Below are 12,929 nucleotides of genomic sequence, written 5' to 3' on the forward strand. Positions count from 1 at the left end.
TTCTTGGCTCTTGCCATTTCTATAAGTAAAGCTGGAATTTTAACTGGGATTATATTGAATCAGTTTGGGGAAAAATGAAGTTGATTATTCCAATCCATAAATGTGAAACATCCTTCTATGTATTTAAATATTAAATTTCTTTCAGTATACTTTTTAGTTTTCTGTATGGCAGGTTTACACATTTTTCCTTGAATGTATTTGATGAATTTTTTAATGCTATTGTAGAAGTTCCGACTTAAAAAACCTTCCTAATTACATGCTGCTATTATATATAATTTACTGATTCTTAATATTGAGTTGTGATGGAATTCCAGTTGAGCTATTTCAAATCCTGAAAGATGATGCTGTGAAAGTGCTGCACTCAATATGCCAGCAAATTTGGAAAACTCAGCAGTGGCCACAAGACTGGAAAAGGTCAGTTTTCATTCCAATCCCTAAGAAAGGCAATGCCAAAGAATGCTCAAACTACCACACAATTGCACTCATCTCACATGCTAGTAAAGTAATGCTCAAAATTCTCCAAGCCAGGCTTCAGCAATACGTGAACCGTGAACTTCCAGATGTTCAAGCTGGTTTTAGAAAAGGCAGAGGAACCAGAGATCAAATTGCCAGTATCCGCTGGATCATTGAAAAAGCAAAAGAGTTCCAGAAAAACATCTATTTCTGCTTTATTGACTATGCCAAAGCCTTTGACTGTGTGGATCACAATAAACTGTGGAAAATTCTGAAGGAGATGGGAATACCAGACCACCTGACCTGCCTCTTGAGAAACCTGTATGCAGGTCAGGAAGCAACAGTTAGAACTGGACGTGGAACAACAGACTGGTTCCAAATAGGAAAAGGAGTACGTCAAGGCTGTATATTGTCACCCTGCTTATTTAACTTATATGCAGAGTACATCATGAGAAACGTTGGGCTGGGGAGAAACACAAGCTGGAATCAAGATTGCCGGGAGAAATATCAATAACCTCAGATATGCAGATGACACCAGCCTTATGGCAGAAAGTGAAGAAGAACTAAAGAGCCTCTTGATGAAAGTGAAAGAGGAGAGTGAAAAAGTTGGCTTAAAGCTCAACATCAGAAAACTAAGATCATGGCATCCGGTCCTGTCACCTCATGGAAAATAGATGGGGAGACAGTAGAAATAGTGTCAGACTTTATTTTTTTGGGCTCCAAAATCACTGCAGATGCTGACTGCAGCCAAGAAATTAAAAGATGCTGACTCCTTGGAAGGAAAGTTTTGACAAACCTAGACAGCATATTAAAAAGCAGAGACGTTACTTTGCCAACAAAGGTCTATCTGGTCAAGGCTATGGTTTTTCCAGTGGTCATGTATGGATGTGAGAGTTGGACTGTGAAGAAAGCTGAGTGCCGAAAAATTGATACTTTTGAACTGTGGTGTTGGAGAAGACTCTTGAGAATCCCTTGGACCACAAGGAGATCCAACCAGTCCATCCTAAAGGAGATCAGTCCTGGGTGTTCACTGGAAGGACTGATGCTGAAGCTGAAACTCCAGTACTTTGGCCACCTGATGTGAAGAGTTGACTCATTGGAAAAGACCCTGATGCTGGGAGGGATTGGGGGCAGGAGGAGAAGGGGACGACAGAGGATGAAATGGCTGGATGGCATCACCGACTTGATGGGCATGAGTTTGAGTAAACTCCAGGAGTTTGTGATGGACAGGGAGGCCTGGTGTGCTGCGATTCATGGGGTCGCAGAGAGTCAGACACGACTGAGCGACTGAACTGAACTGAACTGAATATTGAGTTTATTTTGGGAAACATTGTTAAATGTATTACTTTGTTGGCTTCAGTTTCAGAAGTTTACAATGCACATAATTACATCATCAGTGAATAAGAACAGTTTTCTTTCTTCCTGCTGTAGACCGGATGTTTGTATCTGTCCCTTTAAAAATTCATACACTGAAGCCTAGCCCGTAATGGCATAGTTTAATAGTGGGAGGAGGGGCCTGGAGGAGGTGATGAGGTCACCAGGCGAGCCTCTGTGAATGGGTTAGTGCCCTTGCGACAGAGACCCCAGGGGGCGCGGTGCACCTTCTGCCCTGGGGTGACCAGGTGCAGGTCCTCGCCAGACGCCAGCCCTCCCAGTTCAAGGTCTGGACTTTCAGCCTCCGGAACCATGATGAATGGTTTACCGTTTATAAGCCACCCAGCCTGTGGTGATCTATTATTGCAGCTCAGAGACTGACACACTGCAAGACTTACATGTTCTATTTTTATTCCCCGTGCCTCCAGGGCCTCGCGCCTCCAGTGCATGACAGAGTCAGGAATAACTGACATCCTTTTTTACCCCTGGTCTTAGGCAGGAAGAGAGGTTTTCATCTGCCAGTACAGAAACCTCCTATGACACGTGACATTTATTGTGGAAGGCTTCCATAATCTATAATCAGATTAAAGAGGCTGCTTTCTGTCAACAGCTTGCTGAGGGTAGAGTGTCTACTAGGCAGATGACTCATCCCTTCTTCTGGGAGGAGCAGATGAAAAGTTGGCAACAAGTTCTGGAAATGCTATTTCAGTACAGCTCCATCCTGGCCGTGGGCACACACGGGAACAGGGGGTTTGCCCATAACGAACAAGCAGGTAAGAGAGTAGAGAGGCCTACGCAGGCATCGACAAGGAATTCCTCCTCTTTCTTTTCCTTTTCTGAGCCACGTTTCTCCTTCCATCAGCCTCTCAACTGGCCTGACCCCTCCCAACATTCTTGCAGCTTTTTTCTCCCTGATTTTCACTATAGATGGCAGTTCCTGTGTGCCCTGGATAAAATGAATTGAGAAGCAGTCTTCTAGTCTATTCACTGTCCCTGTTGGTCGGAAGATCACTTCTAACTTGCTGGGTGGGCGACCGGCGACCAGCTGAGCCCGTCCCGTCCCGTGGCCCTGCACCCGATGCCCTTTGCCCTCATGTCCAGGGCAGTGGATAAGCTCTGGTGTCCACCACTCCCCTCTGGGCTCTGTGTCCCAGCCCCTCACATTTTCTAAGAGCAGCTGTGCTGTTGGAGTCTCCATGATTAACAAAGTATCAAGCCATTCCGCAGGAACCTTCTAGAACTGCCTCTCAGGAGACATCTGATGGATCTCTGCTTCACAGATGGCTTATCAGCACATCGAGTAGTGACTTGCTCTTCTGTCTCCACTATCCTGGGTACATTTTAGAGGGAAAAACCTCCAGGTCATATGATAGGTGTTTCATCTTTGTTAAGACAAGCACCTGGCCATGAATCTTTATCCTATTAGCTGCGTGCCGAACCAGCCTATCCGTGGGTTCACTCTGAGAGTCTGTAACTCCACATTTGCTTTAGCTCTCTTACAAAAGCTTGGGATTATTTATTTTCTCTGTGTATATTCTTGGCATATTTCTGCCTAGAGGAAGAGCAAAATCAATAAGTCCTAGAGTTTTATTAAGTTTCTTGAAGAGCAGGGTATCTTATCTGTTGGCTGGAGTTGGTTAATCACCATGCTGTATGAATCCATTTTGGGACCGGGGTTTCTCCTGCATGTTTTTCAGATGACATTAGTAATAGTGTTGTCTAACTTGAAAACCCCATTTGAAGAATAACTGTTGCTCCTGGCTACGTATCAGTGCCTCTTAGAGTAGCTCAAAACTGCCAAAGATAAACAACATTTTCCTACACGAATATTCTCTTTTCAGTCTGCCACGTGCTGTTGTTCAATCTCGCTTCTGTTTCCTGTGGGTCTAATTGTGGCAATCTTAGCTCCCATTTTAGGATTTACTGGTTTGGTCTCAGGCTGGTCAATCCTAAAGGAACCAACCCTGAACACTCATTGGAAGGATTGCTGCAGCTCCAATACTTTGGCCACCTGATGTGAAGAGTCGGCTCATTGGAAAAGACCCTGATGCTGGGAAAGATGGAAGGCAAAAAGAGGGAGTGGCAGAGGATGAGATGGTTGGATGGCATCGCCGACTCAATGGACGTGGATTTGAACGCGCTCTGGGAGACACTGCAGGACAGTGGAGCCTGGCGTGCTGCGGTCCTCGGGGCTGCGAAGACCCAGACTCACCGTAGTGACTACAGCGACCGGCTGCCCCTTAGCCTGCTTTCCAAAGAAGTCAAGGGAGAGCACACAGCCCTCTCGCTTCCGGTCTAACGTGGAGCATTCTGTGTGAGCGGCCCGGGGTAAAACTAAGCGGGCGGGCCCGGTTCCCGCGCTCCGAGGGCGCAGAAGCCAGCAGGTGCACACACGCTGCGACCGCGGCCGCGCTTTGCCGGAGCCGTTCTCCCTGCAGCCGGGCAGCTGCTTCTCCCTGTCCTCTCCTTGGCTATTCCGGACTTTCGTGACCGTCTCCAGATTCATTTCTCTGCCCCGTTTTCCCCTGCTCTCAGCACGTATACCCACCTTTTTGTTCATTAAGAAAAATAAGGAATCACGTCCTCCACAATCCAAAACCACCGACACAGTGGATTTCCACCAAGACTCACGCTTTCCCAGTCTTCCTTCGAGCTCACTGCCAAAGTCGGACTCATCTGTCCGGCCACCCGCCTTGGAGTTTGCCTTGTGACTTGACCCAGACCCTGGAACATCAGTCATCTACTAGGCATTCTGTGTGCTCCCTTCAAATACACACATGTTCTTTAAAAAAACAAATCCTCTGACCCCGTATCTCCCTCTAGCCACTGTTGGATGTCTCTTAACCTTTGCAACCGAACTTCCTGAAGAGCCATTTACATTCCCAGTTCCCTTCCTCACTGGCCATTTATGGCTCCTCTGACAACAATTTGTCTCCTGCCCCCAAGACAGCAATGAAATTATTTCCACCAATTAACTTCATGCTACTAAATCTAGTGGATCTGTTTCTTCCTCCTTGAATTATCTCAGGATGTAACAACTCCCTCTCTCTTAAAGTTCCCTCCTTTCGGCTCTCCTCACAGTCTCTGGTCTTCCTCTCGTGTCTCCAGCCCCTTGTCCAGGCCGCCCCGATTGGCTGTCTTCTCTTGGGATCCCTCTGGGATGGCAGGGTTCCCGGAGGTCTCTTCCCAAGTGTCTGTGTGTTTCGACACCGAGCTCCACCGTCCTCATACCTCCAGACAGCTTAGTTCTCTCTGCGGAGCTGCAGGCTCTCATTCGCTTGAGTATCTCTTAGTCACCGGGAGTCAGTATGCTCCAAACGTGTCTCACGGTCCTTGTTCTCAGCAGACAGCTTCCGCACTTAAAGAGTAGTGCCCGGAGGCCCAGAAGAAAACCTAACCCATTCTGCATTTTCCATCTTAGCCAGTATATGTTTGCATGTTTTATCTCCCGAAGATAGCAGAAATCTCTTCCTTCTCTCTGCCATAATTTTATTTCACCAACTGCCCATATTGGCTTTCTAAGTGGTCTTCTCAAAATTCCCTCGGTTTGACCTCAATAAACCTAATACACTTAACATTACTAGAATTATGCTTCTAAAATGTGAATCCATGCTGATTTCACTAAAACTTGTCTATAGATTTGATGAAAGTCTAATGAAAACTATGTCTTCTTCTAAAAAACGTACATTTAAAAATGTTATTCTAGAGTAGATATAGAATAGCAAAGAGCTAAGAACAGCTGGGACATTTGTGAAGATTGGGGGGAAAGACTTGCTTTACTGATGCCAAGGTTGGTTTGAAAGCTTTAATCGAGGCAGTGTGCTACTGCCTCACGGGTAGATAAACCGATCAACAATGCATAATGGAAAACCCAGGAGACTCACTTATAAATGGAAATATGATATTTGATAGAGGTCTGTCTCTTAGGGCAAAATAGGGGAAACAGAAATTACTCAGTATTTTAAGTAGGAGGAATTTAAAACAGGAAAAGGAGTTATGTGAATTACTGAAGGGCTAGAAGTACAAAAGTTTTGGACTCAGAGTACATCACCTTTATAGTTCACGGCACAGCCATCCAGAGAGTCAGAAATATTTGGTTGCTACCTAGAGGTCAGCAAACTGGGACATACCTTTAACATCTCCAAACCGCAACCACAAGACAGGTGACTAGCATAGAAATTCTGAGCCCATCTGCTCCTAAAGTAAAATAAAATTGAGCTTCCTGCCTCTCTACCTCTGTGTTTCCTCTGCCATTGTTGCTGGGAATGAATGGCTTCAACCCCCCTACTGTTCTCCAAGTTTTTTTATAAAAGTGAATTTCTCTGACTGCATCTAAACCACATCTCAAACCTTGCTGGCAAAGAAGTTTGGAAAATTCAATTCCTAGGTTTCTAGCTTCTGTGATAAAGGGGAGAGCAAGAAGGGGAAATCAATGAGTGCCATGGGCCACAGGAAACATCTAGCCTGGGGTGCATTGAAGATCAATGGAGAAAAAGAAGAACTGCTCAATAAAGAGTGCTGAGACAACTGGGCGTCCATTCCAGAAACTGAAACTGAATTCGTGCCTCATACCACACACTAGTGTGGACTTAAGGAGATAAGAAGTTTAGGAAAAAAATAGAGAAGAATATGTTTTCTGGTTTTGGGGCAGAGAAGGTTTTGATAAACAAGGTACAAAAAGTTCTAACCATAAATAAATGATTGATTAATTTTAATATGGCTTTCCTAGTAGCTCAGATGGTAAAGCATCTGCCTGCAATGCAGGAGACCTGGGTTCGATCCCTGGCTTGGAAAGATCCCCTGGAGAAGGAAATGGCCACCCACTCTAGTATTCTTGCCTGGAAAATTTCGTGGACAGAGGACATATTAAATTAATGACTTCTGTTTACCAAGAAATACCATAAAATGAAAAGACGACAAAGTAGCAGAACATACTTATCATATGTGTAACCAACAAAACTTTAATATCCAGATTATTTAAATAAAAAAAACTTTTACCAATCGATGCATGCTAAGTCACTTCAGTCATGTCCAACTTTGTGTAGCCTGCCAGGCTCCTCTGTCCATGGCATTTCCCAGGCAAGAATACTGGAGTGGGTTGCCATTTCCTTCTCCGGGGGATCTTCCTGACCCAGGGATCTTCCCAGGGATCGGACCTGCGTCTCTTATATCACTTGCATTGTCAGGACAGTTCTCTACCACTAGCATTACCAATCAATGGGAACAACATATATGCAAACAAAACAGAAAAATGAGCAAATGACATGTACGTGTATGGTCAATAACCATAAAAAAGTATTCAGTCTCTTCAGCCATCAGGGAAATATGAATTATAATCAAATTGAAATATTATTATATTGGTACATATTAACAAGTAAATATTGTCATCTTGACTTTTCCTTCTTATCCAGGACATCTTTGTGTGTTTAATCTCCTCAGTTCAGTTCAGTTCAGTTCAGTTGCTCAGTCGTGTCCGACTCTCTGCAGCCCCATGAACCGTAGCATGCCAGGCCTCCCTGTCCCTCACCAACTCCCGGAGTTTACTCAAACTCATGTCCATCGAGTGGGTGATGCCCTCTATCTCATCCTCTGTCGTCCCCTTCTCCTCCTGCCCCCAATCTTTCCCAGTATCAGGGTCTTTTCCAATGAGTCAGCTCTTTGCATCAGGTGGCCAAAGTACTGGAGTTTCAGCTTCAGCATCAGTCCTTCCAATGAACACCCAGGACTTATCTCCTTTAGGATGGACTGGCTGGATCTCCTTGCAGTCCAAGGGACTCTCAAGAGTCTTCTCCAACACCGCAGTTCAAAAGCATCAATTCTTCGGCGCTCAGCTTTCTTTATGGTCCAACTCTCACACCCATACATGACCACTGGAAAAACCATAGCCTTGACTAGACGGACCTTTGTTGACAAAGTAATGTCTCTGCTTTTATCTCCTAAATACAGCCTAAATCTTTTTTTTTTTTCCTTTTCACTTTCATTGCTTTAGTTCACAAGGTCTTGGAGAAGATATGGATCAAAAGAATTCTTATATAGTGGTTTTTGAGAGGTAAATTAGAAAATCACTTTGGAAAACAAGTTGGGATTATTTTGGAAATCTAAACCTGGAAACACATTATAACTGAATAATCCATATCTAATGTATATCTAAAATATAAAATGACCTGTATTCTAAGATGTTCAGTTTATTTTAATTTTTAGCAATTTTTGTACACATGCCCAGAAGGCAGGGCTCCTAGAAAACAGTTTGTAATAACCAAGAACTAGAAGCTTTAAAAATCCACTATCAAGAGGTGGATATATAGTTTTTTTATATATCCACGATTATTCTCGGTCACCTATGGATCTTAGAAATCTGGTGTTGAGTAAAAGAGAAGTTCTAAAATACCCTAAACAGTATGACACCATTAAGATGAGGCTCAAACACACAGATTAAGCAACATTTTAAGACACAAACATTTAATAAAGCTGTTTTTTTAAAGGTAAAAGATAAACATCAAATTCAAAACAGTGCTTTATCTCTGGTTTATTGAGAAGGGGATGAGATATGGCAGAGGAGAGGCACAAAGGCAAATGCAGCCTATTCACAATGCGTTCATTGGGTAATACACTCAAGGGCATTATATGTATTTTATGTTTACAACATAAATATGTTAAATTCTTTTGTATCAGACATTATATTTTTTAAAAAAAGATCTGTAGTCTAAGCTGGTCAGCTTGTTTTAAGGGTGGGACTATCTCTTAATATTTCTTTCATTCTTGATGTTTAACAGATACATCATGATATTTAAAAAAGCTGCTTCCTAGCTGCTGTCATCTATCTATATCCCCCATGTAGCCACCCCATTGTTAAAAATATTCATTTTACCTCAATGCCAGAATGGCTTACTGCCCACCAAAATAGAAAGCAGCGTACTGAAAGCAAATAAATCAGGAAAAAATATCTGATTTACCAAACCGGGGGAAATGTAACACTCACTGAAAAGCCCCTGCGGATTTAATGCGCTAACATCCAGCAGGGGAAGAAAGCTGCGAAAGTGACAACGCAGAGTCAGGGTCAGTCACTATGGGTTTTGGTTTTCTTTTGAAATCTTGGTACCGTTCACTGTTGGAGGTAGAGGGGGAGAAAGCAGAATGAAACGAGAGGCGATGGCTCAGCGTCTCTCTTCTCAGCCCTACATTACCTCCGCTTCCCCCTGCGCTTCAGGCTTTACCCTCGGGCCCCCTTCTCTAAGGGCTGCGGGTCTCTGCCCGGTCCAGCCCGCCTTCCGCCTCGTCCCTGGTCTCCCCGGAAAGCGAACGCGGCTCCGGGCCGCGCGGGGCCTGCCCCACGCCGCTGCGCCTTGGCCGAGCCTGGCTGCGCCTGCGGGAGTCCGTCGGTCCCGCCTTGCCCGGCGAGCCCTCGCTAGGGAGCGGTGCTGGCCGCCTTAGCGTGAGGGATCCCTCCGCTCACTGTGCCTCTCCCGTGGCGCTCGCACGCTCCCGCAGAGGTTGATTTTCTTACCCTTCCTCTTGGACCTTAAGCTCTTTTTGAGCGAAGACTACATCCTCTCGTTTATTAATGACACCGCTGCTAGCCACCGTGTGCTCAGTCGTGTCCGACTCTGTGACCTCGGGACTGCAGCCCGCCCGCTCCCCTGTCCACAGGATTCTCCAGGCAGGAGCTGGAGCGGGCTGCCATGCCCTCCTCCAGGGACCTTCCTCACCCAGGGACTGAGCCTGCGTCTCCCGCGCTGAGGGCTTCCCTGGCAGCTCAGCTGGTAAAGAATCTGCCTGCCACGTAGCAGACCCTGGTTCAGTTCCTGGGAAGGGACGATCCCCTGGAGACGGGAGAGGCTGCCCGCTCCAGTATATTTGGGCTTCCCTTGTGGCTCAGCTGGTAAAGAAACCGCCTGCAATGAGGGAGACCTGGGTTAGATCCCTGGGTTGGGAAGGTCCCCTGGAGAAGGGAAAGGCTCCCAGTCCAGTGTTCTGGCCTGGAGAATTCCATGGACTGTACAGGCCATGGGGTGACAGACAGTCGGACACGGCTGAGCGGCTCTCACTTTGACTTCCACTCCCACATTGCAGGCAGATTCTTCATCTGAGCCACCAGGAGCCCAGGAACACTGCAGTGGGCAGCCTGTCCCTTCTCCAGGGGATCTTCCTGACCCAGGAATTGAACCGGGGTCTCCTGCATTGCAGGTGGGTTCTTTACCAGCTGAGCTGTACTTGTCAGTGATGATAACGGAATCAGTATGCACGGGGAAGGTAATATTTGGCGTCTGAATTCCTTCACGGCCTCACCCTTTCCCCTGCTGCTCTTCGCCTGGGCTGGGCGCTCCTGCCGCTCACCCCGCCTGCCGAGGGCTCTGCTCCGCCTTCCTCCTGTGTGCGCCTTCCCGCGCCTGGCCCGCTGTGTGTGGTCATGCCTTGGTGTCAGTCTGTTTCACTCCTTGAACCGCGGCTGCTTCTGCAGCCAGACCGTGAGCTCCAGGGGTGCGGGAGCAGGTCTGTCCTGTCCATCGCCGGTCTACCGCCGCGGCAGCGCGGCGACTTGGAAGAAGCGTCTGCTGACTGGCCGGCTGACTGATGAATGCCCGAGCCGTCGGCACCGCTGGCGTTCAGGCCCCATCGCGGGGCTGCCCGGCCCGCCCTGGCGGCTGAGTGCCTCTGTGAGGGCGGCACGGCCTGCTCCCAGGTTCCCAGAGCCCCGCCGGAGGGATGCAGGTGGGGGGTCAGCGTGGGGCTCGCTTCGGCCCGCGCTGCCCTCGCGGCTCACGGAGCTCTGCCTGAGTCTGCAGGACGGAAGGCTGACAGGCGCAGACGGCAGCTCTCCTGTTCACGAGGGCAGCTCAGATGTGGAAGGGACACTGCTTGGCGGCCTGCTTGGCCGATCACCCACAAGATGGACCGGAGTTGGGAATCCGCCTGTCCCTGTAGAATCCGGCATGGGGCTCTTGGTGCACGGTGACCGAATGAGGACTGGCTTGAGAGTCCCTCTCTGACCCCAGGGGCAGTGTAGACAGCCAGCACCGCTTGCGGGGGTTTTCTGGAGGCAGGCATCCAGAAAACAGAGGAGCGTGGGTGAGAAAAACGTGTCCACTCCCCGAGACAGCGTGAGGTCAGAATAACTGGGGGACCCTAGGAACCCTGCTGTCTGCATGAAGGGCACACAGCAGTGAAACGGGGAGGCTTAAACAATTCTTTACTTGGGTCCCTTTCTTCCATAGACAGGCCTGGAAAAGTCAAGATGTGGCCCCGTAGTTCTCAGTGTTTCCAGCTAAGAGCCCGCTTCTGAATTATTTAAAGTTTTACCCTGGGTACAATCTCTAGTCTCAATCTTTACTGATGTGTTTTACTGGCCAATTTATATAGTTTATAGTCTGACTTGTGAAAAGAGCCCTTTAGCTTGACCATCTGGCAGTGGTACGAATTATTGATGTTAATTACTTCTCTTCCGTATTCTGTTTTTGTGATCTTCTCAGTTTTCAGCCTTTGGTGATACATATGACCATCATTAACATTTCATGTTCCATGAGATGGCCTCTAGGTCTTCTTTGAGTGAGCTTATATTGCCAAATGAATATGCTAATCTGGGAGAGCAAAGGCACTTATTGCTTCAACCCTTTTGCCTGAACTTGGTTATATTTTGGATAATTTCTTCACATTTCACCTACTTCCTTAAACCTTTAATTACTCTGGAATCAATCTTTATGATCTATGAGGAAGCCGACATCTGTAGACTTTCCTTTGCATGAGAACATCAGTTCCCAGTGACAACAGCTACATCCTCCAAACAGACACGCTAATACTTGATTAGATGCGGGAGAGGCAGCCTGGCCAGATGGGAGGGCCCCGCATCGCACATAAGGGGGGCTTGGCTTGTTTCTGGATCTGCCGCTGACTCCCCGGACCTCCCATGTTTTCTCCCTGCGATTAAGGCGACGAGTGGAACATTATTAAGTGAGAGTGACCAGTGCTCAGTTTTGGAAGGTTGGGTGGGGAAGACGTTGCTATAACTCAGCGCACACACACCCTGCCCCAGCGCGCACACACAGGCTGGGAAAGACTTTTGTTTATCAGCAGGGGGAAGAGGAGGCTGTGTCCCAGAGCCAGAGTCCGGGCCAAGGAGTCCAGGAAAAGCCTACCCTGTGGTCCTCTCCTCCACCTTCTGCCTGCAAGAAAAAAACCGTGTTCAACCCAGTTCTCCGCAGCCCTTCTTCCCCTCTGTGTCACGGGCCTTTCCTCCCTTTGCTGCCGGGGGGTCTCCCCGTCATGTCCAACTCTATCACGACCCCCTGTAGCCTGCCAGTCTCCTCTGTCCATGGGATTCTCCAGGCAGGAATAGTGGTGTATGCTGCCATCCCCTTCTCCAGGGGATCTTGCTGACCTGGGGTCTTAACCTGCTAGGCAGGCAGATTCTTTACCACCTGAGCCACCTGTGAAGACTGCTTTTCTCCTTTGATGTTTCTTGATTAGTTTATGATCTCTGACTTTCCAGCTACACCTTAGATTTCTCTCTTCTTGCATATCTGATCTTTGCAGGCGCAGGCAGTTTGGATAATGCTTGTTCCGGTTTAGTCCACAAAGCTCCCTGTGACTGCCTTAATTAGCTTCTTTTTTAGTTCTCGGAGGCCAGCAAGCTTGCCACCTACCATCAGGAAATTCCAGGACAGTAGCAGACTCTCCGTCATTGGTCCTTTCCTGAGTCTCGAAGTCTAGAGTTTCATGAAGAGGAACCCTCACGTTCCTTACCACTGAGGTTCCCAGACCTCGTCGGGGAGTCCGGTCCCATAACAGGCCTGTGATTCTTCCCATTCCAGTTCAACCCACTGCTCAACCAGGGATCGGGAAGCTTATTCAGTCCCTGCATCTGAAGATAAACGTTAATTATAGCTCACGCTGGGGAAGGGATATTTTCCTTCTCACCAGCTCTGTTCTTGAGAAACCGGGTTCTCAGGTTATTGCTCAGTGAGGGATTGGCTTGTTACATAGTCCATCTTGGACCTGGAGGCTTCAGCCAAGTCTCACAGTTGGCTCTAGTTAAATTGTGTTAATTTTAAGCTTCTCTCTGATGGGAGACCTATTGGTACTTTACTTTTATCCATTTCTTTATTTTT

At 47.3% G+C, this 12,929-nt stretch overlaps 1 long non-coding RNA gene and 1 other non-coding gene across 2 annotated transcripts; both read left to right on the plus strand.

Annotated features, from left to right (window-relative positions):
* The first annotated feature begins 2,530 nt into the window (after positions 1 to 2,530).
* On the plus strand, positions 2,531 to 5,413 carry LOC139033470 (uncharacterized). The gene is made up of 2 exons (XR_011486029.1): positions 2,531 to 2,600; positions 3,733 to 5,413. It is a non-coding gene; the product is annotated as an uncharacterized lncRNA (long non-coding RNA).
* A 1,136-nt stretch (positions 5,414 to 6,549) lies between these two features.
* TRNAC-GCA (transfer RNA cysteine (anticodon GCA)) lies at positions 6,550 to 6,621 on the plus strand. The gene has a single exon. It is a non-coding gene; the product is annotated as a tRNA-Cys (tRNA).
* The last annotated feature ends 6,308 nt before the right edge of the window (positions 6,622 to 12,929 follow it).

This window comes from Odocoileus virginianus, unplaced genomic scaffold (genome assembly GCF_023699985.2).
Source record: "Odocoileus virginianus isolate 20LAN1187 ecotype Illinois unplaced genomic scaffold, Ovbor_1.2 Unplaced_Scaffold_8, whole genome shotgun sequence".
NCBI classification, from domain to species: Eukaryota; Metazoa; Chordata; class Mammalia; order Artiodactyla; family Cervidae; genus Odocoileus; species Odocoileus virginianus.